This window comes from Tetranychus urticae, chromosome 2 (assembly GCF_039701765.1).
Source record: "Tetranychus urticae isolate SD_2017Ah chromosome 2, NJAU_TeUrti_SD_1.0, whole genome shotgun sequence".
Lineage (NCBI taxonomy): Eukaryota > Metazoa > Arthropoda > Arachnida > Trombidiformes > Tetranychidae > Tetranychus > Tetranychus urticae.
This window is the reverse complement of record NC_142959.1, coordinates 2199957-2222027: the sequence shown is the minus strand read 5'-3', so window position 1 is coordinate 2222027 and position 22071 is coordinate 2199957. Positions and strand designations below refer to the sequence as shown.

Here is a 22071-nt window from a genome sequence, read left to right as displayed (position 1 = left end):
TTTGGATTCAAATTTATTGGTTTTGTATTCAATTTGTAATTTGATAATATCGATGAAAATGTTTACCAAAATGATGAGATTACTCGACTCTTCAAACTTTTACTTTGGCTAATCAAATGCTGTCAAAATAGAGAAATGATTTTTTATTGAATTTACAATAATCTCATCACTTTTTATTGGACAAAGTTTCAACATTTACAATCCAAACATTGGTTGCATTGAGTTATTGATGAATGATGTGATCATGTTTTGCTTGGCTCATGACAGAATCAAATATTTATGATTAATTTTACGACTTTCTTTTCACTCTCTTCAACTTTATCTTTGAAACTTGTTTCGTCTCTGATAATTCAATTTGTTGAGACACAATTGCAATTGTCTGATTCAACTTTAATAGGTAAACAGGAGAAGAAGAAAAAAGTTTGCAAAAAGAATGAAAAATCCGCAAACTTATCAAGTTACAATATATTGCTTGACATTTATTTCAACATTTACTTTGCAATTTTGTCACAAAATGTAAGAAAATGTTGAAGACGAAAGTCCAATAAAAAGACTGTTAAACAGATAACGGTTTATCGACTGGTTATTGAATAAAATCGTAATTGTCTTTACTTTGATTGGGAATCAACCAAGACATTTTATCCTCGAGAGACTATTGGTAACTTTGGAATTGATTGTTACCCTCAAGCAAAGTTGATCATGATAATTGACGAATGCCAAGAATCGAATGGAAATCAAAGATTTTTCATGATAATTTTTCTCAAAATTTTTCTCTTCGAATCTCATAATCTAAAAATGAATACAAATTTGATGTAAACTTGAAGTATAATTATGAAAGTAATTCAGAGAGAAGCAAACGTTTTACGAAAAAAACATTAAATTTAAACTTTTCTTTTCTTTTTTCTCTTTTCTCCAAATTACATATTGTTATTAATGTACTTGTATCGAACATTTTTCTACTTTTGCATTTAGTTTCATGGAAAAGGTAAAATGAGATTTGAAATGAGAAATGAAAATGAATGAGAATTTGTTGGAAAAGAAATCTTTTTTCATCTTTTCAAGTCAAGTTTATTGGACAATGAAAGAGGTAAAAGTTAAATTGATATTGAATGTGAACGTAAATGAGTTTGTTTTAATTCACTCATGAGATTGAAGTTCAACTTGCAATGGAAGAAAAAGTTTTGCTTTAAAAGTTCAGAATAATCTTTGATTATAAATAGAGAAGGAAAAGAACAAAATAAGATAATAACTTTTGTGTTCCTCTTTGATTCTGTTTCGTTTATAAAAATTGAAGGAAATTCCTGTAAGGCATTACAGTGATGTTTGAAATGTTTGGCTCAACGTTTGAATATTTATTTTGGTTATTTATAAAAGTGTAGGCAGAGAGTTGAGTAAAGACTGGGAAGGATAAAAAAGGATGATAATAGTATTATCTGTATATTGGTATGAGAAGTGCAACTCGTTATAATAATCTTTACCAAATTATCTTAAGATGATTCTCAAGAGGTTATCTGTTGGAAAATTTTTTTTACTCTTTTCTTACCTTTCTCTTTCCAAATGATGATTTCACTTGAGAAACAGGTAGCTTACTCATCATGATGATGAGGCAAGAAGAAAAAGAACAGTAAAAAGGTAGAATAAACATTAAATTTATGTTATATTCATTTAACAGAGTCAAGCTTCTAATTGAGTCAAGTATCGTTGTTGCTCAGTGGCAATTTTGGCTAAAAATTGATGCAATAAATTTAACATAAGAAAAGTGGAATAAGTGATTTCATTTTCATGAGTCTTGAAAAAGCATTAACTGAAACAACAAGAAATGACATTAAATTTGAATTGCTGGTTCGACATTATTTACTCTGTAAAGTGTCACTCGAGTCTGACCCTCTTTGAGTGCAAATCCAATGCAGACTGGAGCAGCTTCTAGGTTGAGGTACTTGGCTCTTGGCTGTTGTTTGCCAATGAGATTTTTGGTCAATACTTGTTGAGATGTTTTTGTCACGACTTAAGTTGGACCAGACTTTGATTGCATAGACTTTATTCAAGTGTCCAATGTTGACCATTAATTGTGGACCCATTTTTCTTGACCAATTTTAGTACTTGTTTAGTGTCACACTTTACTGTCCTACTGAGATTTGCCTGATTGTCACATGAAACATTAAACAATTAATGCAAATGAAATTGTTCCGGCGAGTCTTGGGTTATATCATGAAATGATGCCAACTTTTCCTTTTCTTTATCCTCATCATTGTTTGTTTTTTTACTCTTCTCGCAACTTCAATCTTTTATTATTATTATCAAGATGCTTTTCGATTCTTTGCATTTTCAGATGACTTTTTTTCGTCTTCTTTTCTATTCTTCTCAGTTATTTTCACACCCAAAATCATTGCCATTTACTTGAGCTGTTTCACCTCGTAATTGATTTTTCCACCCCAATCTCTCTCTCTCTCTTTTCTTTCTCTTACTCTTTCTGATGTTCATCTATTTCTTGAAATTTTCTTTCTCTTTTGGTTATGCTTTTTTGATTCCATTTTATCCAAGTATCATCTAAATATAATAGAGAATCCTCTTGAGATATAAACATGGAGTGTAAAAAAAGATGATGAGAAAAGTAAGTAAAGTATTAAAGGGAAAAAAGAAGCAAGAAAAAGATGAAGGCGAAAAAAATGGAGAATCTTTCATCCATTTGTTTCGCTTGGTTTACATCAAGCAAAAATCTCTCAATTCTTCATCATTTCTCATTCGTATGCCTGCATTATCACTCATATTGCAACATTTTTTCAGCTCACATCTTGTCTTCACTCTGCTTTTTTATCCTTCTCATCATTCAAATATGCAATACACTCGAAGTTGCCACTTTGGACTTGGTCCATCCGTTGACGTCATTCAATAATTCCGTTACACATTCTGTTTATCAAGAACTGAGAAAATCGAAAAGAAACGAAAAAAAGTTCTTTATCCAAAATGTTTTTTTTCATTCGTTAATCAACGCATCTTTGAGTAAAAGTTTTAAGCGGATTGACCTGTAAATTAGATGAATGGTGTTCGAGGACAATGAATGTTGATCAGATTTTCGTTGAAAGAAACTTGAAGACAATGAAAGCATTGAAAAAGATGAGTTTAAAGTGAATAGAGAAAAATGCAAAGTGATGAAACACGAATTTCGAGTCGAATCAGTAAAAGAAAAGTTCAGAGTTGCAGGGATTTGCTAAAGAGAATCATGGGATGAAAACTGAAGAATAGTGTTTTGAAAGGTGAAGAGAGAAAGGGTTCGAGATAATGAAAGAATGAAAATGTATTTATATCGATTGATTAAAAATGAGGCGACACTTTTATGGATTGGAGTAAAGGATAACAGTTGCTCTTTTTGTCAGTCGATATTGACAATTGTTTAGGGTTTGACATGAGTTTATTCATTGGGATTCCAATAATTGGCTATTCAACTATGTACAGTTTAACTGTGACCCAATCAAGATGTACATTATGATACAATAAAAAGGACAAAGGAAAAAAAGGAATCATTGTTGACCTTAAGATTACCTTTACTGGTAACTAGTGATTCACTAATAACATACCAAGTTTCATTTTTTTGCTTCTTGCCTGTCCAACAATAAATGCTAATAACAAGATGAATAATGAGCAATGATAATGATGATAATTGAAACAGTGTGACTGACAATGGATAATTGAGTATAACAAATTGCTCTTGGAAATGACAATGAAACTCGCCATTATTCAATGCAACTGTTTGATCCAATAATCTATTCAATGGTTTCATCATTTTTACCGATAATCGTTTTGTCGCAATTCATTTCAGGTTTACCTTTAAAAGTTTGTTCATCATTTTTCGATTTTTATCTTTTTTTTCTGAAAATGTTCAACTTTTGTTGGTCAACATTGAGTATGAAAAGATGTGATAACTTCATTGATGGTAATCTTTTGTTCCCTTTTCACCATCTTTTCCATTTCACTATCAATGGAATAAAACTTTGGGTGATTCTGGTGAATGAGTTTATCCATTTTTACGGCTGCCAATTTTAATGTTTGCTGTTTATACTTTTCTTTCCTCTTCCTGATAAGAGTATCATGAATCAAGTGGAAAATGATGCTCATGACAAAAGGTTGGAAGAGAGGAAAAGGTGAAAATTTTTGATGTTTTTTCATCTTCTTTTCTCACAATTGTATTTACATTTTTAAACAAGTATTTTGGTTCATGAGTTTTGTCTCCGTGTTTGCCATTCTTTGTTTAAAATGCATTTGCATTACAAACAAAATTTGTTAACACTGTTTGTACCTTATGCTGATGATGATTATGATGATGGGTTGGAAGTATGGAAAGAGTTGACAGTGAAAGGAAATAAATATGTATATTTATAATTAATGATGTACTAAACATCATTTGATAATGCTTTACCTTATGATATGGAAACTTAGTCTTGAAGGAGAAAATGCGAGAAAAGAGAAAAATTTCTCTGCATCTAATATTTCTGGTTTTCTTTACTTTTCCTTTACCAACTCTGATGATGATTGATATTGTAAAGATGATTCTGATGTGCTCGCTGTGTCACTGATAATCCATTTTTATCATTTAAACAAAATTCATTAATAAAGTTTACTTGACTCGAAAATATTATCCATGCTTCAAGATTTATTCAAGATGTGGATAAGTTCACAATCTCTTGTAACCAAGATGTCATCATTGTTTTTCTTTCGATATCAGGCGAATCTTTTGTTGCATAAGTACTAACTTAGTCAAATGTGAAGTATCAAGTCTGCATTTGCATGAGCATAACAGCTTTCATTAGAAACAGAATTAAACAAACTTATCAGTTTTCTTGTGAGCATAAAACTATTTAGTTTGAACCAATACAACTGCATTCGAAAAATTGGAACCGGACGAATTGAAACAAACAAGATTTTGAGGCAATTCTCGTCTGTTCAGACTTATCATTTTTCACGAAACCTCAGGTTTATGAACAAGACAACCCAAAGGTAACTGAATGAAAAACAATCCAACGAGGACAGGCTAAATATTGCAACCTTAATATACCAGTAGTGTTGAAATGTCCTGTTCTGGACCAATTTTGTTTTTTCTGAACAAACTTTTAGTCGGGTCCTGACCAACTAAAGTGCCGGTGGACAACTTTTGATCCTTTTTTAGAGATAAAGGAGCGCGTGAAGATTTTCACGCGTGATAAACGTGAAAAACATATCTATTAAACAAATATGAATCTTTATTTTTAATTGTGCCATGGTTAATCATGAATCAAATTGAAATTGATTGAAATTCAATTAAAATTTACGCTTTTTTGCAAGCATAACTCACGAACGGTTAATGCTTCAGGCCTTAGACCTGAGCTACCACAGATTCCAGAATGATAAGTTGTAGCGCTCAAGGTTATTCAAGGTCAATCCGTAGTTCAACCTTTAATTAACATTCAAAGGTCAGTTTCTGGAAAAAAAATTTTGGGATCAGTTAATGCTTGTCACATCTTCATAACTCTTACACCAATGAACGGGAACTGAATTTTTCTCGCAACCAATCAATGAACTGAACGGTAGAGAAACATGTATGTTTTTTGGCCAGCAATAGTTATGAACATCTAACAAATAGACATTGTTTGGTATAATACCGGGCAGGGATAACTCAAGAACGGTTTGGGACACAGATCTCAGAATTGAACATTAGCTTATGCAGATTAGTTGGTGTAAAACAATGAGTTAGAAAGCTCAAGGTTTTTCAAGGTCAATTCTTCACTTGACCTCTAATTGAAATTAGAACGCAAAATTTTCTAGACCGGTAACTATTAGTCACATTTTCATAACGATTATCATAAGAAAGTTAAATCAATTTTTCATGAATTGAATTGATTAACGGAACCATATGCCATAAATCATATCCTTTATGAGCTATAAACATTTGATTCACTGATACAGGTCAGAAAAATTATGTATGAACAAAAAAAAAGATATACAAAATCATTTAGTATTTATTTTTGACAATGAGTACATCAAAATACATTTGTATTACTGTTAATTTGGTTTCGAAAGTGCAAAAATTGATTGAAATTCAACATAAGAGCAGCTAAGGGCACGTTTGTCCAACTTGTTAAACTGACCGGATATAAAGATGGTGAAGTTCCGCATTGTTTTTCGTGTCCGATTGACAAACTCCTACAAAAGGGAAATTGCCTGGTGCGATTGATTATCTCTTCATTTTACCTGAGCCATTATGCAGCTTGACTTTTCAATCTTTTGACAGGAAAAAAATCGTTTTATCATCATTCAAAGCCAGAAAAAAACTGAGTTGATCAGTTTATTGATTTTGTTAATTTTGTCTAGAAGAATAATGTTATCTCACATTTTACAACCATCAGATATATGATTTTTCAGCCCTTAGCCGCTATCAAATATTAAATAATCGACTGGCAATAATTATTGGAGTGACTCTATGATTGATGGGGAACGTTGTCGAGCAATTAGATAATTAAGCATAATACCGGGCGTTTTTTCATTTTACGCCTTCTTGCATGCATAACTCACAACAGTTAGTTTTACAGACCTCAGACTTAATCAAGAGCTTATGCAGATTGAACAAACGCACCATTCGAACGCTCAAGGTTATTCAAGGTCAATTCTTTATTCGGCCTCTAATTGACATTATTATAGTGTTGATAAACTTAGGAGATTTTATCAACTGAATCAAAATAGTGTTACGATTGAATTCATGCCTCAAGACCTAAGTTTGGCATGATAAAGGATAAAGGATTATCAAAAACTAAGAATCAGATTTTAGGATTATCTCAAGTATAATAAATTAAATTCGCGATAGTTTACAGGATAAATTTGTTTTCTTTTCAATATAACTATCCGAATCCATATCCAATCTATTCGCAGAATTTTATTTTGTTAGAAGTCACATTTTTTAATTTTTAAGTTTTCCATGAAAATAAGTGCAGTCTCTTATTCAAAATTTCAGCTTCAACTGCTGACTGACATTGAAGGGATTGAGTCAAGTTTCAATGATATTGAACAATTAAAAAGTCATTGCATCTGACTCTACATTTAAATATTTCATTTCACACTTATTCACTTTTATCATTATCATTATTCATCTGGATAAATATTGAATGAGGTGCATTTTTATCACAATATTCAATTCTCGGTACATTTCAGCAAAACTACAATTTGTAAGCATAAAGGTTTCTATTGAAATTGAACGAGCAAAAACAAGTTAAAGAGATGAAACTAAAGAAAAATGAATTTTTTTGTTTTTTTGTTTTTTTGTTCTTCTTTTTACTCTTCTTCCTTCCTTGATAATATTATTCAAACATTGAAACATGAGCACAATGAACACAATAAATAAATGATGAGTTTCTTATTATTTGACTAGGAAAGTCAGTAAACATGATATTGCATGAATAAAGAGAAAGAAAAGTTTTCTCACTATTTTCATCTTCTCCATGATAAAATATTATCTAAAAAACTGACATTCATTTATAAAAGTGAATAAACTTTACATATTCATCTTTCATGGTAATAAATATTAATTGTATTGATGATGGAAACAGCTTATCATTTACATCATGAAAAAGCAGCTCAAACGGATTAAAATTGTTGCTTCAGGAGAAACTTTTTTTCTCGTCTCTTCTAAAGCTGATTAATATTGAACATTTTTCAATTCGTGAATCATGTTGAAATCAATTTGCAAAGTTTCCATCGTTAATTAACTTTTCAATTGTTTGATTAATTGCAACATGAAAAATGAAAATAACTTTTCACTTGGAAACGCTCTTTTTGATTGATTAAACTTGGTTTACCAATTTATAACAATTATTGATGTTTATTGATATTGATTGTTTTTCAGGGCACTTTGAATGCTTTCCAAGATTGCTGATCAAGTTTAATGAAAAATTTGGAGAAACATTGAAGTGTAATTATTCACAATTGAATTCATGTAATGAAATGGTATTTTTCTAGGTTCTGTTGGTCTTTTCGTTGTAATGCTTTTTCTTTTGGGTTAAAGTTTGCTTCTTTTTCCGTTTCCATTATCTGTTTCATTTGTAAACAATTTAGATAAATTGATTCTTTTGCTTTTTCTTCTCTTCAAGTTTGCTCTTTTTGTTACATTTCACTCCAAGTTTGGCCAACTCACTTGTATAATAAATTTTCAAATGGTTTGGTGAACATTGTTATAACAATAAAAAATGAACAATGTTTGCACTTTATTACTTAACCTTTGATTGAAATTGAGAAAAGGGAAGGAGAATAGAGTGAAATACTGTTTAATGAAGGTTATCTTGAAATGGGCCAATTTCAACATTTGTTGACGAATGAATTGCCTCTTGAGCAATAAATACGAAGGACAACTCGTGATAGGGAATCTCTATGAAGACAATAGGATGCTCGCATCGATTCTGATAGTTATGTCCAAATTCGTGTCAGGAATCTACCAAAATATGCTCTTAGCTAATCTGCTGAGAAAACTTTCAACCGGCAATGATAGGAATCTCACTTAATATCGCAATATGAAGACAGAAGTAGTTGGGAACCATACGCTTCCAGAACAAAGTGAAGGTCAAACAAAAGAAAAAAAACGAAACCTTGTTGCAGCTCCAGCACAAAACAAGTATTAATCCATCTTTCATTAGTTTATATTTGTGCTTGAATAACGAATTCGCACGATTATTATAATATTTTAAGGTTGAAGTTTTGACTAAAGCAACTTGACATCTTCAAATGCACAAAATCCTTTGCCTTAGGATTGGCAACTTTGCCATTTAATCAGCAAATGAAGTGGTAAAAAGTGTTACTCAATAGACGAAGCAAATTTGCATTGACCCACTCGATGTAATTTAAATACGACTTCACATGTAACAAAAATTGTTGACACAATATTTCAATGCATCTAAATGTAAATGGCAATAGCGATGTTGATGATATAAACATGAATAATGAATATTGATTGGCATTCAAGTTGTAACCATCAATATTATTTTGTAAATAATAGTTAATATCTGATAATAATAATTACACGAGAAACTCTTAACATTGATTGAAAGAGCAAACGTAAATAGTTGCCAACCAGAGAGTAATATGTGCATACATAATGAGAAAAACAAACCAAAGTAAAAGTTGTTCTTTTCTCGTTAAACATCATTCCATCTCAATATTGGCACCAACATTACAACTCGACATTTTGATAACTCATTTCTTCTTCTCTTCTCAAATTATTACATTTCATCACGACGATTTTCAATCAAAGAAAGCAAAAAAAGAGAACAAAATTGTCTGATTCATGTTTATAACGAGAATATTGTGAACATTTTTTTCACATTTTCGCTTTCATTTTTTCTTCGCTTGAATAGAAGCAATATTTTTCTCATGAATCTTCATTCCTCAACCTTTCCCATTCCGGATATTCAATACTCTCTGTTTATTCAATAAGTTTCAACCAATGAGTTGAGGTTAAGCAATGTTGCCAATAAAACTTCCGATTACAAAGTTTTGTCTGTTTGCTTTTTTGTCTTCTTTCCCTATCAATATCATGTAAACATGAATCAACACCGATAATGAAAGGAAACATGGAATGAAGTAAAAAAGTAATCAACCCTGAATTCATGGAAACCCAAGACTAGTCAAATCAAATTTCATGATTAATTCGCTTTTCCATCTTAATTTCCTTCATTATATTGAGCAGAAAAAATTCAAGTTGAGAAAAGTTCCAAAAAATCGACAATTTTTTCCCACAATTGAAGAAGAACCACTTTTCAAGGTAAAAAGAATAAGAAAATTGCAAATTTTCTATGATTGATTCCATGTTCGTGTTGAATTCAACTTTGAATTTTCTCTGAACTACTTCTCATCAATACACATCCATGAGCTCAACCTGTATCTCAACTTATCCTCACTTCATCTATCAATCTTCATTTGCTTTTCCATCACAACATCTTTACCTTTTGTTCATCACTTCATTTCTAGGGCTACACTTGCAGGGTTAAGGTTACAATGGATAGAATATCATTGAATCGAGAAAATGAATCTTGAATCTCGATATTGTAATGATGATATTTCGCTGTTTGCTCTTGTTCCTGTTTACTTCTTGTTTAGTCGCTTCTCTTTGCTCAGTAAATTATTTTCCTTGCTCTTTCAGCTCAACATCAACTTGTAATTTTGCTTGACATTTTACTGCCTTTTCTCATGAATCTGTTCAGTGTCTAGTGAAATGGAAGGAAAAAGCAAAAAGAAACGTAAAAAGAAGAAGCAAAACCCAGAAAAAAAGATGCACATTTTTTTTTGCTTCTTGTGATAAACTCTCGAAGGAATCATTCAAGAGTTTAAACCTTTCTGTTCTCCATCTCATCATGGTCATCATTTCAATTCATGAAACAGAAGAGAAGAAGAAAAAATTTAGACATTTTCTGAAGCAAAACATTTCAAGAGTAAAGTTGAACAAATTGAAGCGCAAGACTGTCCAGTTAGATAAATGGTCAGGTTATGAAATTTAAATTGAAATGTAAATGAAAGGAGAAAAGCGAAAAATCTTTAGCAACTTTACTGAAGAAATGAAATGAACGAAAAGGAAAATTGGATTAAAGTTCTTGGCCAATGTTGAGATTTTGTTCAATTAGATTGTTATCTCAGAAAAGCCAAGTTGCATGATGAAGTTATTAATAATAGTCAACTTGGATGAGAAAAGGTTGAGTAAAGTTGAAACTTTTGTTGAAGCAAATAAGGCAATTTTGAGGTTAACAAAAGCCTAACAGACAACGAGATTGATTCTGTTCAATTAAGAGTAACTATTTTGCTGATGATGAACCAACTAATTAAATGTTTCATGTTCATTATTCACTTGAAAGGGAAAACAAGTTTAGACGCAAAATTTTGCTCAACAATTTCAACTCAAATATTCTGTTCAATTGGTGTAAAACTGGTGCAACAAAACAATACAAATGAGAGTGAAAAAAAAGTTAATCACTCCAAGTGTTAAATTGATAATTAAATGTCCATCAAAGAGAGAAAAGAGAAAAAAAGTTGAACATTGATAGGTGATAATTATTTCGCTCTCATTGTTTCATAATGAATCTTAAAAAGAATTAAAGAGATAAAATGAGCCAAAAGTTCCAATGGCAGGGATTCCATTTTTTCTCGCCTTTTCTCTCATATCAATTTCCACCACCAAATCATGATACATTTCATTATTATCGTTAACTTTTGTGTTCACCTTTTAATGATAACCTTTCATCGATACAATTAATAATAACTTGGAGTAAATAACAATTCATTTCTTTCCATCTTTAGTCTCATTCCAGACCAGAACATGGAAAATAATCTGTGAACAGAAGAGAAAAAACTTGTAACCAATAAATAATGAGAAAAAGGCATTTCTCTTTTGGAAACAAACGAGTTTCTCTTTTAATCATGAAATTCTCATCTTTCATCATTTACAGATTTTTCTCTTTTTCTTGGTGCGATTCATGGCCTTTGCATGGCACTAATTGGGAAAACTCTGATTTCATGTTTGGCGAATTTTTGTGAAGCGAAAAAAAAGATAATTTCCAATGAGATTTCGATTGATTTTAATGCAACTCACCTTTTCAGATTAATGTTTAATACAGTTTATCATGAAATACTTGACCGTAAAATGTGAATCCATCATTAATCAACCAATGTTGAGCTCAATAAGGTTCATGATTATGGAACAAGGAAAGAACATGGAAAAGCGTTGATTAAATATTGATTGGTTCAACATTAATTTCTGCAACTTTTTTCTTCGAATAACTTGAGAAGAAGAAAAAACTCTTTCGATTTTCGCTCTTTTCGAGTTTACCTTTTTTTCTCATTTTCAACTATTCAAATAATCAAATTAAACTATTCACCATTTCATGTTATCATGGCTAAATGTTTACATCATTAGAGCTAAGTGGAAATTAAACTTTTATTACACAAAAGCCAACAAACGTTGAAAATTTGGAAAAATGAGCAAAATTTTTTTCCAGTTTTACTCTTCTCTTCATTTGAATGGGCTTTAAATGGTTAAAGGAAACGAAAATAAAAGTTAAACAGAAAAATTTGTTTTTCCAACAAAAAAAAAGTTCTGACAGTTGAATGTAAAACTGAATTGGCAGATAATAGAATCAACTTTTTCTGTTAGAATTCATGAGTTTTGGAGAAAAAAACATGAAAATTGGTAAAATTTTATCTTTTCAAGTTTTCCATTTTTCGAGTTAAGATTATTTTTAAACAACGATGAAAAGACTGAAAAAGACTTTCCATTTCAATGCGCTTTGTTTATTCTCATGTTATTCAAAAGCGATCTTTTGCTCAGATTCATTGCAAATCATTTGAATGAATTCAATTAGTTTTTTTTGCTTCTCTTTCTTGTCAGACTTGCAGTTGAAGTTTTTGAGCATGAATGACTTTCTGAGCTTTAAATTTTACTCTTGAAATTGAGTTGCTTTTTGCAAACTTTTGGCTCTTCAAGAGACACATAAAAGGTATGGCGTTGGCTTAATCAGAAATGTTAATGAATTTGGATGAACAGAGAAATGATTTCGAGAGGGAAAAAGGTGAAAGTTGAAATTGTTCAAGATTGATGATGTGCACCTAATAAGGGCAAGGAAAAGATTTATAGCTCTTTGGAGTGGAAATGCAAGATCAGTGAAAGTAAAAAGGAAAATGAAGATGACCAGGGAATGTAAAAGCAAAGCATTATGATCAACTTTGACCATCAGAATGATGGTCCAGTTGAAGATAATTTTTACAAGATGAACAAGTCAAGTCTAGTTTCTTTGTGGTTCACTCGAGTTTTAAGGATTGCAAAAGAAAAACAATTTTTGTCTTTTCCATCTTTTTTTCCTTATGTTTCTCACATAATCAGATAAAAGATGTAATCAAATTGACTTAACCTGACATTATATCGGTTGACTGATAAGAGCAAAATTGTTATCTAAAAATGTCTCAAATTGAAAAGAATGAACAATATCAACAACTTTCACTCCCTGTCGACTGGGAGTGAAAAGTCATCTCGAGCCATTTTCTCCATTCTTTTGGCAACACTTTTGCACCTCATTTTGGGTCAACAAAAGACGAGAAAAAAAATCCATTGCAATGATTTCCATCGAAATTGAGAGAAATTTTTTCCATTAAAATTCGACGATTATTGGATCCATTATCTGTATGACTATTAAGTGTTCAGATAATTGAGTCTTTATTTAAAGTCTTTCTAATGTCAATGATTACAGTCGAGGAAAAGTGCGATTTAAACAATTGAACTTCAAAACTCTCATTAACTTTGAACAAAAAAACTTTAGTTCTTCTTGTAAGTTGATATTGAATTGGTAACTTGAAATATAACTTTTTTTTTGTAGTTTTTCAATCGATAGAGTCTTTAGTTGCTAATATCGAAACAAGTTGAAACAAAATATCATTGATAAGAATTTTGCTCATTTTTTTCCTTCCAACTAATATTGGCAACTTTTCTTGTTGCAAGAGGAAAATGTTCAGAATTAGCTTTTCGGATTTGTTGAGTACATTTTTTTCAACTCTTTTTTTACCTCACTTAAGAGGAAAAGCTTTCTTTGTCTTAACTGTTTATTGAAAGGCAATTTGAATTGGCAAAATTGAGCTCATCAATTGTCGAGATAATCTAACGTTATGAGTTTTTCCTCTTCAATTTATCCAACTTTCCAACTTTTCTCAACATTCGAAATCAAAACTTTTCTCTCTTTTCTCAACTTCTTTTTCCAACATTAACACAATTCTCAAGAGAAAATATTGAATCCAATTCTTTTCTCTCTTCACCTTTTCCATCTTTGACTGTCTTCATAAAGTTGCGTTTAACTTGGAAATGTTTATCAACTTTTGTTTCGTCCTTTAGTTGAAGCAAAAAGTTGTTAACCTTTAAAAGTTATTGTTAATCAATTAGGTTGGGAAAGTCAATAACAAATGTTCAGTAAAATGCACAAAATGGCAATATCGAGTTGAACCCAAATCTGAAAGTTTTATTTTGCTTCAAGAATATTAAAGTTGGAAACAAATTTCAATTCAATTCTCGAGGGAAATTTGCTGTTGATCTTGAACTTGCTAACCATTGAGCAAGTCTATGTCACACTTTTAACTCCCTTTAACGGTCAATGGCAATTTGATTCAATTTTAAACCATTAAACCAGGAAAATTTTCTCAACCATAACATTTGTTTAGTTTGTGTTCAATTTTCAATTTTTCCTCTTCAACTCGACTATTTGTTCAAGTGAAAACCAACAAACCAAAAATGCTCCAACGAGACAAATTAACAGCTTGCGCTAAATGAAATTTTCATACTTTAACAAGTTTAATTGCAATTATCAAAGGAATTGAGTTGCCATTAAACGTAAATGACAATTTTTGCTCAAACAACGTTTGATTGATTAACAAAAGTTTTTCCATTAAACATTTTCATTCTTTTCAAACCTCAACAAACTCATTTCAATATGAAAACCATTAAAATCAAATTTAGATCAACATTATTCTTTATGAATTGTCATTGATAATTCAGAGTTGATGGACCGCGAATAAATAAATTTCCAAAATTCAAACTTCGAAATACTTTTATTCGTAACAAACTGCAGAAGTTTTTTCATAGCATCATATTCTGTTGAACGAAATTCTCAAAATTCAAGATGAAAACAAATTCGATCATTTCTTTTCGTTCGTCGAATATATTTCAAGCTTAAACTTGCTCGTTTTGCACTTCGATATTTATCGATGCGTCTTGCGTCTTCGTGATTATTTGGAACACACATTTGAAGCTGTGAATTTTTTTGGAATTATATTGAGCTCTGTTGGAAGAATGTTTCAAAATTGAAAATTTATGAGCGAACAAAATTGTTCAATTTTGTTTGTCAAATGTGTTATAATGTTGAAGTTTTCCGTTTCGATATTCATTTGCATATCTTCATGTCTATTTTTTTGCATAAAATAGCGTTTTGTTTGGTTCGAATTGATTTGAAAAGTGAAATGGCAAAAAATTGATCATTAAATATTCCTTGCTTACTTTTTGACAGTTTTACTGAGCAAACATTTGCTCATTCAAATTTTCAATGAATTTTTATGCTACTTTTATCACCTGATTGACACTTGATGATGACAGTTATTAGACTCTAATCTATTGTTGAATACATCAAACATGAAAGAACAAAGAAAACATTGAAAGTAAAAAAACAACAAGAAAATGTTATCCAAACAAAAAGGGTTGAAACAATTTTCGCTTATCTATCACCTTCCATGAGAGGTGAAATGGTGATAATAAAATCAGTTTCATGAAAGAACCCAAGAAAGAAGGGAAAAAATGTGCAAAATTTTGAAAATATTTTAACCAAAAATTCCACTTTTCCGTAAACAAATCTTGATTGTTTCATTTGATGGAAAAAGAAAATTTGAAAAAAAGTTTTGTTGCAGTTTCATGATTAAATGTCATTAAAAGTATAAACATTTTTGATCTTTGTGTGTTAACCTTGCAACTGTTTTAACCATGAAATGTATTTAAATTTTGGTCTCGATTCTGGTTTTGGTAAGAAGAAGGAAAATTTTCGCTTCTGATTCTTGCCAAGTTGACAGATGAATTTTAAATTCCCTTTTCACAATTAATTTGATTTAGTTGCATGTTGACAGTTTAAATGTTTGACAAGCTTGTTCATATTTGTGTTAATTTGAGCAATTTTGCTTATCGCCGATTCATTCCATTCCCTTTGAATGACACCCAAATAAACTTATTAAGTTAATTTTTGATGAGCTGAATAATGCATTATATTGCATTTGACAGTTGATGGTAATATTAATACTTTCTTATCAAATGCATTTTCCATTGATCATGAGATGAGTAGGAAAAGGGAGAAAAATGATGAAGAGACAGAAAAGAAACAAGAGAAAATGGAAAAAAGAAAATGTATCAAATGTTGTGTTCGAAAGGAAAAGGTCAGATTTTTCCATTCCAATTCATTATTCAGATTAATCATCAAATTCTGATGATGGCAATGGCTTGTTAAACACATTTTCCTTCATCAAGCAACAGTCCAACATTTGGTTTCCAATTTCTTCATCATCGTTATTCATGAAAACACGAAAATGTTCATTGTTCATTTGAGAATATTTTTTTCACTAAATTGGAGAAAAAAGATTAATTTCGATTTTTTGTACGATTTTTCATTCTACTGAACACTATTCAGATTTGGAATAAAAGTGTAAATCATTTGGAACTTTTTGCTTGTTCGGTGTTTGCACTGAAATGTACTCGTTGAAATTGGAATAAATATATTGAGCAGAGATAAGAATGTCAAGAATGCTTGAGGATAAGAAATGAATGAATGAAGACAAAAGTAATTGAAGAAAGAGATAAAATAATAAGAATCATATTTAATATTATATTATCATCATGAGAATAACTTGAACTTGGATTTCTTACCTTTTTTTATTTCCTTTCATTTCTTTAGCTTTTCCTATTCAATCGATAATAATGACGATTAGGAACAGGAATTAACAGATAATCAGGAAGGAAATTGTTGAAATGACAAACAAAAAACACTGAGGTAAGTCATTAGAAGCAATGACAATTGTTATCAATAGTTTTCTTCCAACAATTGCATTCATTGGAATGGAAAATGAAGAAAAGTGAAATAATTCATTCTAATATTCAATTGTATCTTCTCTTTTCGATTAATTTCCCTTTTCCAATCTTGAGTGTAGATAAAAGTTGCAACGATAATTAGTCGACTTTTAATCAAATTAAATCATGAACAAGAAAAGTCAAACAGATAAAGTCTGAAGAAGAAAAAATTTCGACTAATTTGATTGCAAGCTTCTTATTGCATTAACTAGAAGTGAATATTTTGCCTTGTAAATTCCTTGAATGTGACAACATTTTCATCAGTTTTTGTAGTTAATTAGATTTGTTAATCAACCATCCAATAATCAGTTGATCAATTTTAATGGAAACAAAAAGTAAGGCGAAAAAAAGGAAAATTTCAAGACAAATTCTTTCACCATCTTCGAATGCCTTTATGCACAAAATGTGAATATCAAATGAAGAACAAGTCTATTGCTTTACTATTGGCTAATTGGATAAATGTTGAAACAATTATCTGAGTACAATCATTTGTTGGTTTTGCTTGAAAATGCTATTTAGTTGTCTTGGCAAATTGGAAGGTAATGAAAAGTAAAAAAGTTTTCAAAGATTCGAGTTCTTGAGAGAGATCGACCAACTTAAAAGGTACAAAACTAACTGATGAATTGATAAATTTCTTAGGGTTTTGGTCTTTCCTCAATGACTTGAGTCAACATTTGCACAGAAAATCAGTGAATCGAAAGATTGATCTTGTCTCGATCATTTTTTCGAGTCGATACTGGCATCTTTAAAATGCAGCTTAAAAATTGTTGGGAGATTCACTGTTGTAGATTTGGTCTTTTCTCAAATCTCTATGTTTTAAGAGTGAGATAATGATTTTGATATGAAAAGGTTCAGTAAGAAAAGAAACTTGAAAGAAACAAAAGGCGGAAAAATGAAATGGAAGAACCAGTGACAGCATGTGGTCTGAGGGTTGAAAGATAAAATAGCTTGAGGCTGAGGCCATCAATCTAAATGTGGTTGTCTAACAGATTAGCCATGTAACAAATTACAACAGTTCATTTCTACCGCAAAATGAATCAATTAAAAATGATAAAAAACAGATTTTATTATAGACCCGCAATATCGAAATAACACATTGAATTATGCAAAAATTGATCGAAATGTAACTCTCGAAAATTTGCAAAACGAAAAACTCGACCAAAGCTCATGATCCATTAGAATATTTTTAGCGTGGAAAAGTTGACTTTTGTAACTTCTGTAACCTTTCCTTGTCAGATAAATAGTAGACAACTATTTTGAGCTCAAAATGAGGGTCATTACTGATCAATTCACTTCATTGAATGAATGTAAACGATTATTGAATAAACTCAAAATGATGAAAATTATCATGAAATAGTTTTTTACAATTATGCAAATTTATCATTTATTTTTAGAAAAATTTTCACTAAAAATATGAAACAGAAGGAAAATTATTAGACTCAGGGGAAATGATAGAAAAGATAATTTTTCATTAAAATTTAGTTTTGAAAACTTCGAGAGCAATCTTCTTTGCTTCCTACTTTTGAAGGTAAAGTGAAATTGTTGTCGACCGTTGCATTAGCATGGTTTTCAGTTGGAGTTCAATAAGGAACAAACTTTAAAATGTTTTCTTTTCGTTTCATTGAAAGTGCTTTTGAAACGGAAATTGAAAAGTCTTTTCTGTCCAAAGAGATGAAAAGGAAATTTCAGTTTGCTATTTCAATGGATAATTCATTTTTATCACCTTTAACCATCATGAGAATGATAATGTTATTCATTTGGTTTTTTCGCTTTTATTGGACGATTATTGCATGAAGAGAGTAAATGGTGAAATACATTGACTTGGATAAGGTCACTTGGTTGTTAGATGACAAGAGATTAGAAAAGAGGGAAAAAAGAAAATGTTTATTTCATTGAAACTGAACAATTTGAATATATTCGGCTTGGAATGGGTGTGAAAAGGAAAAGAGAAGTTGCAAAAGAAAAAGGAAAATAAACAAATGCATGAAAAGATATCATGAGGTGCATATGGTTAGTAAAACTGACCATTAGAGTTGAACTATTTCTCAATACTTGATGACATTGAAAGAACCGTTATCATGAATAAATGTTGAACGTGAAATTTATAGTGAAAAAAGCAAAATCCAAACATTTATTTTGATTGGTTCGAGTTGAGAATTTTCTTGCTTTGTTCTTCTCTTCATTTTGACACTGAAACAAATCATGAAAGAGTTTTGCTTTTCTTTCAATTTTACATTTCAAATTGGATTGAACATTTGAACAAAAACAGTTTTTCATTCAACTTGATTCAGATTGAGTTCAGTGTGATGAATGGATTGTTATCAGTCAACATTGAATGCATTATTCGAGTAAAAAAGTTTCACCAACAAAAAGGCAAAACTTCGTAACAATAAAATTTTTGATTAATTAGTCTCTTCTGACTTTCTAATGAAGTGACAAAAAAGAAAAACTTTGATGTAATCAATGAACAGAGCATAACATTTCCAATGAACTTCATCATGAATTCGAAAACAAATTTTCGAAAACAGAACTTGATAAAAACTCGAAATTCTTCCAGCGAATGATAATGATTTGAGGAAAATGAATCAAGAAAAATCATGAATCGAGTTACTGCACTTGAGATTCACCATTTGACCAGTTTTTCTGGTTCGATGAAATAAATAATTTCATGGAAAATGAATTTTTGGTGGAAATGATTTTCTCTTTAAACAAATAGAATGTTGAATTTTTCATGTTTTCTCCAATCAAGATTTTCGTTTGGATGAAATTGAATTGAAAAACGAAAGAAAAACATTCAATTAAGTTTGATTTCTTTTTACGATTTCAGTTTAGAAATGGAAATTTTGAGAAATGATCAAATTAGATTGTCATGGAATGAGGGTTCATTAATAGACTGATTATTTGAATAACCATGGAACTGATAGAATAGAGAAATTTGTTCATTTTTCCACAAACTGTATTCACAGAAGAATGAGTTTCAAGTAAAAAGTATTTTAACAAATGATAAGTTGATGATATTGAACAAGTTGATGTAAAGAGTAAAAATCAGAAAAGAATCAAATGACGCGAATAAAGTTTGATAATTTCAGATAATTTGCAGAACTTGAAATTTTATTCAACTCTATAAAACCAACAAATGAATAGTTTTTCATTCTATTGGTTCATCAAGAGAAAAGAATATCAATGGAAAAATGAAAAAGAAAATACAAAACTCGAAATTCAACTTTTTTCTTTTTCTTTTTTTCTTCCCTTTGCTCAATCTTATTCAATCGTTATCCATTTTCATCATTATCATTCTCAGCCTCTTATCTTCTCCTTCAATGAATTACGTTCCATGAAATGTTTAATATGCTTTTCTACATGCTACATTAAGCATCCTCTTCTCATCACATTATCATCCTTTCTTGTTATTTCAATGTTTCAATTTGATTCTTTTCGATGAAAAAGAAAATCACTTTTTTCTCTCAACTCCCTGTCCAAACCTATTTAACTCCAAAAGATATTCATCGATTTGCTAAAAAATCGAAATGGAATTATCGAATTTCTTTAATTGTTGAAAAGTTCTGATCATGAGTTTGGGTTTTAAATATAAACTTGAAAAGAATAAAAAGTTTTTCACTTTTCTTCTCAATGAAATGGTAAAATTGAAACTTGAGTAAACACGGAAAAACAAATGAATATCTCATTGAATTTCAAATTGAATTTCCGCTGAACCATTTGGGAATTAATTATCTAATAAATGCGAAGAAAAATGATTAATCATATTAGAATTTTTGAGAACTTTTAAACCAATTGTAATTCCATATTGAAACAAAAGAGTTTTTTTCGCTTTTTCGCTCTTTTGTTCAACTCTAAATAGAGATAAATGTGTTTCAAATTTACACCTAATTTGAGTCAATTTTTCTTGATATCAAAAGAATCATTAATTTCAATATCAGTTTATCATGCACTGAACAGAGAATAGTTTTTTCTTTTCAAATTTTCCTTTTTTCTGTCTTTTCAAAATGAGAAAATTTTCTTATAACTTGCAACAGTCTGGGAGTGAAAAGAGTAAAATAATGTAAACTCGAGAATTGAGGGAAAAGGAGAAACTCATTGATATCAATGAGTCAGATGAATGTTGAGTAGGAACAAGGAGGAAAAATTGATTCTTTATTTTGTCGAAAAAGAATTTTTCCCAACTTTCGTCTCCATGAATGTTGATATTTTCCCATTTTGCCACGTTTCTTCTTCTTCTTTTTACTTTTATTGATGATCATTTTGTTTGTCATTTCTGCCCTTTCAACTGTAACCATGTGAAAAGAGATGAAAAGAAAATGAAAAACAGTGAAAAAACAACAATTTGGTAGGAAATTGAAGGAGAGAAGAAAAAGATGAAGAGAGAAAACATTTTGTTCCTTCATTCATTTGCTCAGACAAATGAACTTTTATCAAGTTTATCTTGAATGGAAAGAGAAAGTAAAAAGAGAAACCCTTTTTTTCGTTCAAATTTCTGCTTCTCCTTTCATTTGCCACCTTTTCATCCATTATCATGATGGTGATGCTCATGATGGAAAGAGAATCATGATGATGGTTCAAGTCTATTGAAGGAAAAAAAGGCAAAGAGTAAAGATACTTTCCATGCAATTCCAACCCATTTTGACATCTTAATTCACTTTTCCACTGAATTCACACCCTGACTCTTTACAGGTTCACCATTATTCTCACCATGTTCATTAGACATTTTCCATCATCTTCACCATTCTCTTTGTTTTTCCACTCAATCCCAGCATCTTTCAATATCTTCATTACCATCCTCATGTAACTGATTCATTATTTCACTTTCTTCTTCATTGAACTCAAGTAACAGAGTAAAGAGTGTAAAATGAAGACAAGCTTAGAGAAGGAAAGAAACGACGAAAAGCAAAAATGAGTCAACAAAACTAGATTATCTTTTCTCTTGAAAGCGTGAAAAGAATTTTCAACTCCCAGTCATCCTGATATTATCATGCTGGCTACTCATTTTCATCTTCCCTTTACTCTATCCATTATCACCTCTCAATTGAATAAAGTAAAACTTCCTTTTCCTTCCTTTCCAGTGAATATCGAAAATGAATAAAAATGGAAAAATGAACTCATCAGATAATTCCATAAACTTCAACAAAAGTTCTGTTTCACTATCAAACTGAATTTAGAAAAAATTTCATTCGAAAAAAGAAGCAAAAATTCTTCAATAAATCTCTACAATCGGTCAAAACTCAACTTCAATTGAGATTTTCTGTGTTCGTAGATAACCAGACACATTGAATGAAACCAATGAATACAATGATGCAAATATCGGATGAATCTGCATATTACATGAGAGTCAATGAAGGATTTGAATGGAAGAAACATTTCAATTCTTTCGTCTTAATCTTCACACTTATACATTCAATGCTATCAAGCCAATA

At 30.4% G+C, this 22071-nt stretch overlaps 1 protein-coding gene across 3 annotated transcripts in view; it reads left to right on the top strand.

Annotated features, from left to right (window-relative positions):
• LOC107363759 (uncharacterized) overlaps positions 1 to 22071 on the top strand; it is a 34887-nt gene that overhangs the window by 10708 nt on the left and 2108 nt on the right. Inside the window, exon 9 of one of the 3 annotated variants that reach the window (XM_015931028.3) lies at positions 16470 to 16565. The exons of 1 other annotated variant lie outside the window; for it this stretch is intronic. The gene's annotated coding sequence lies outside the window, so the exon portion shown is untranslated. Of the gene's footprint in view, positions 1 to 11450; positions 11944 to 16469; positions 16566 to 22071 lie in introns of those variants that run through there. One more of the 3 variants, XM_015931030.3, reaches the window with a different exon arrangement.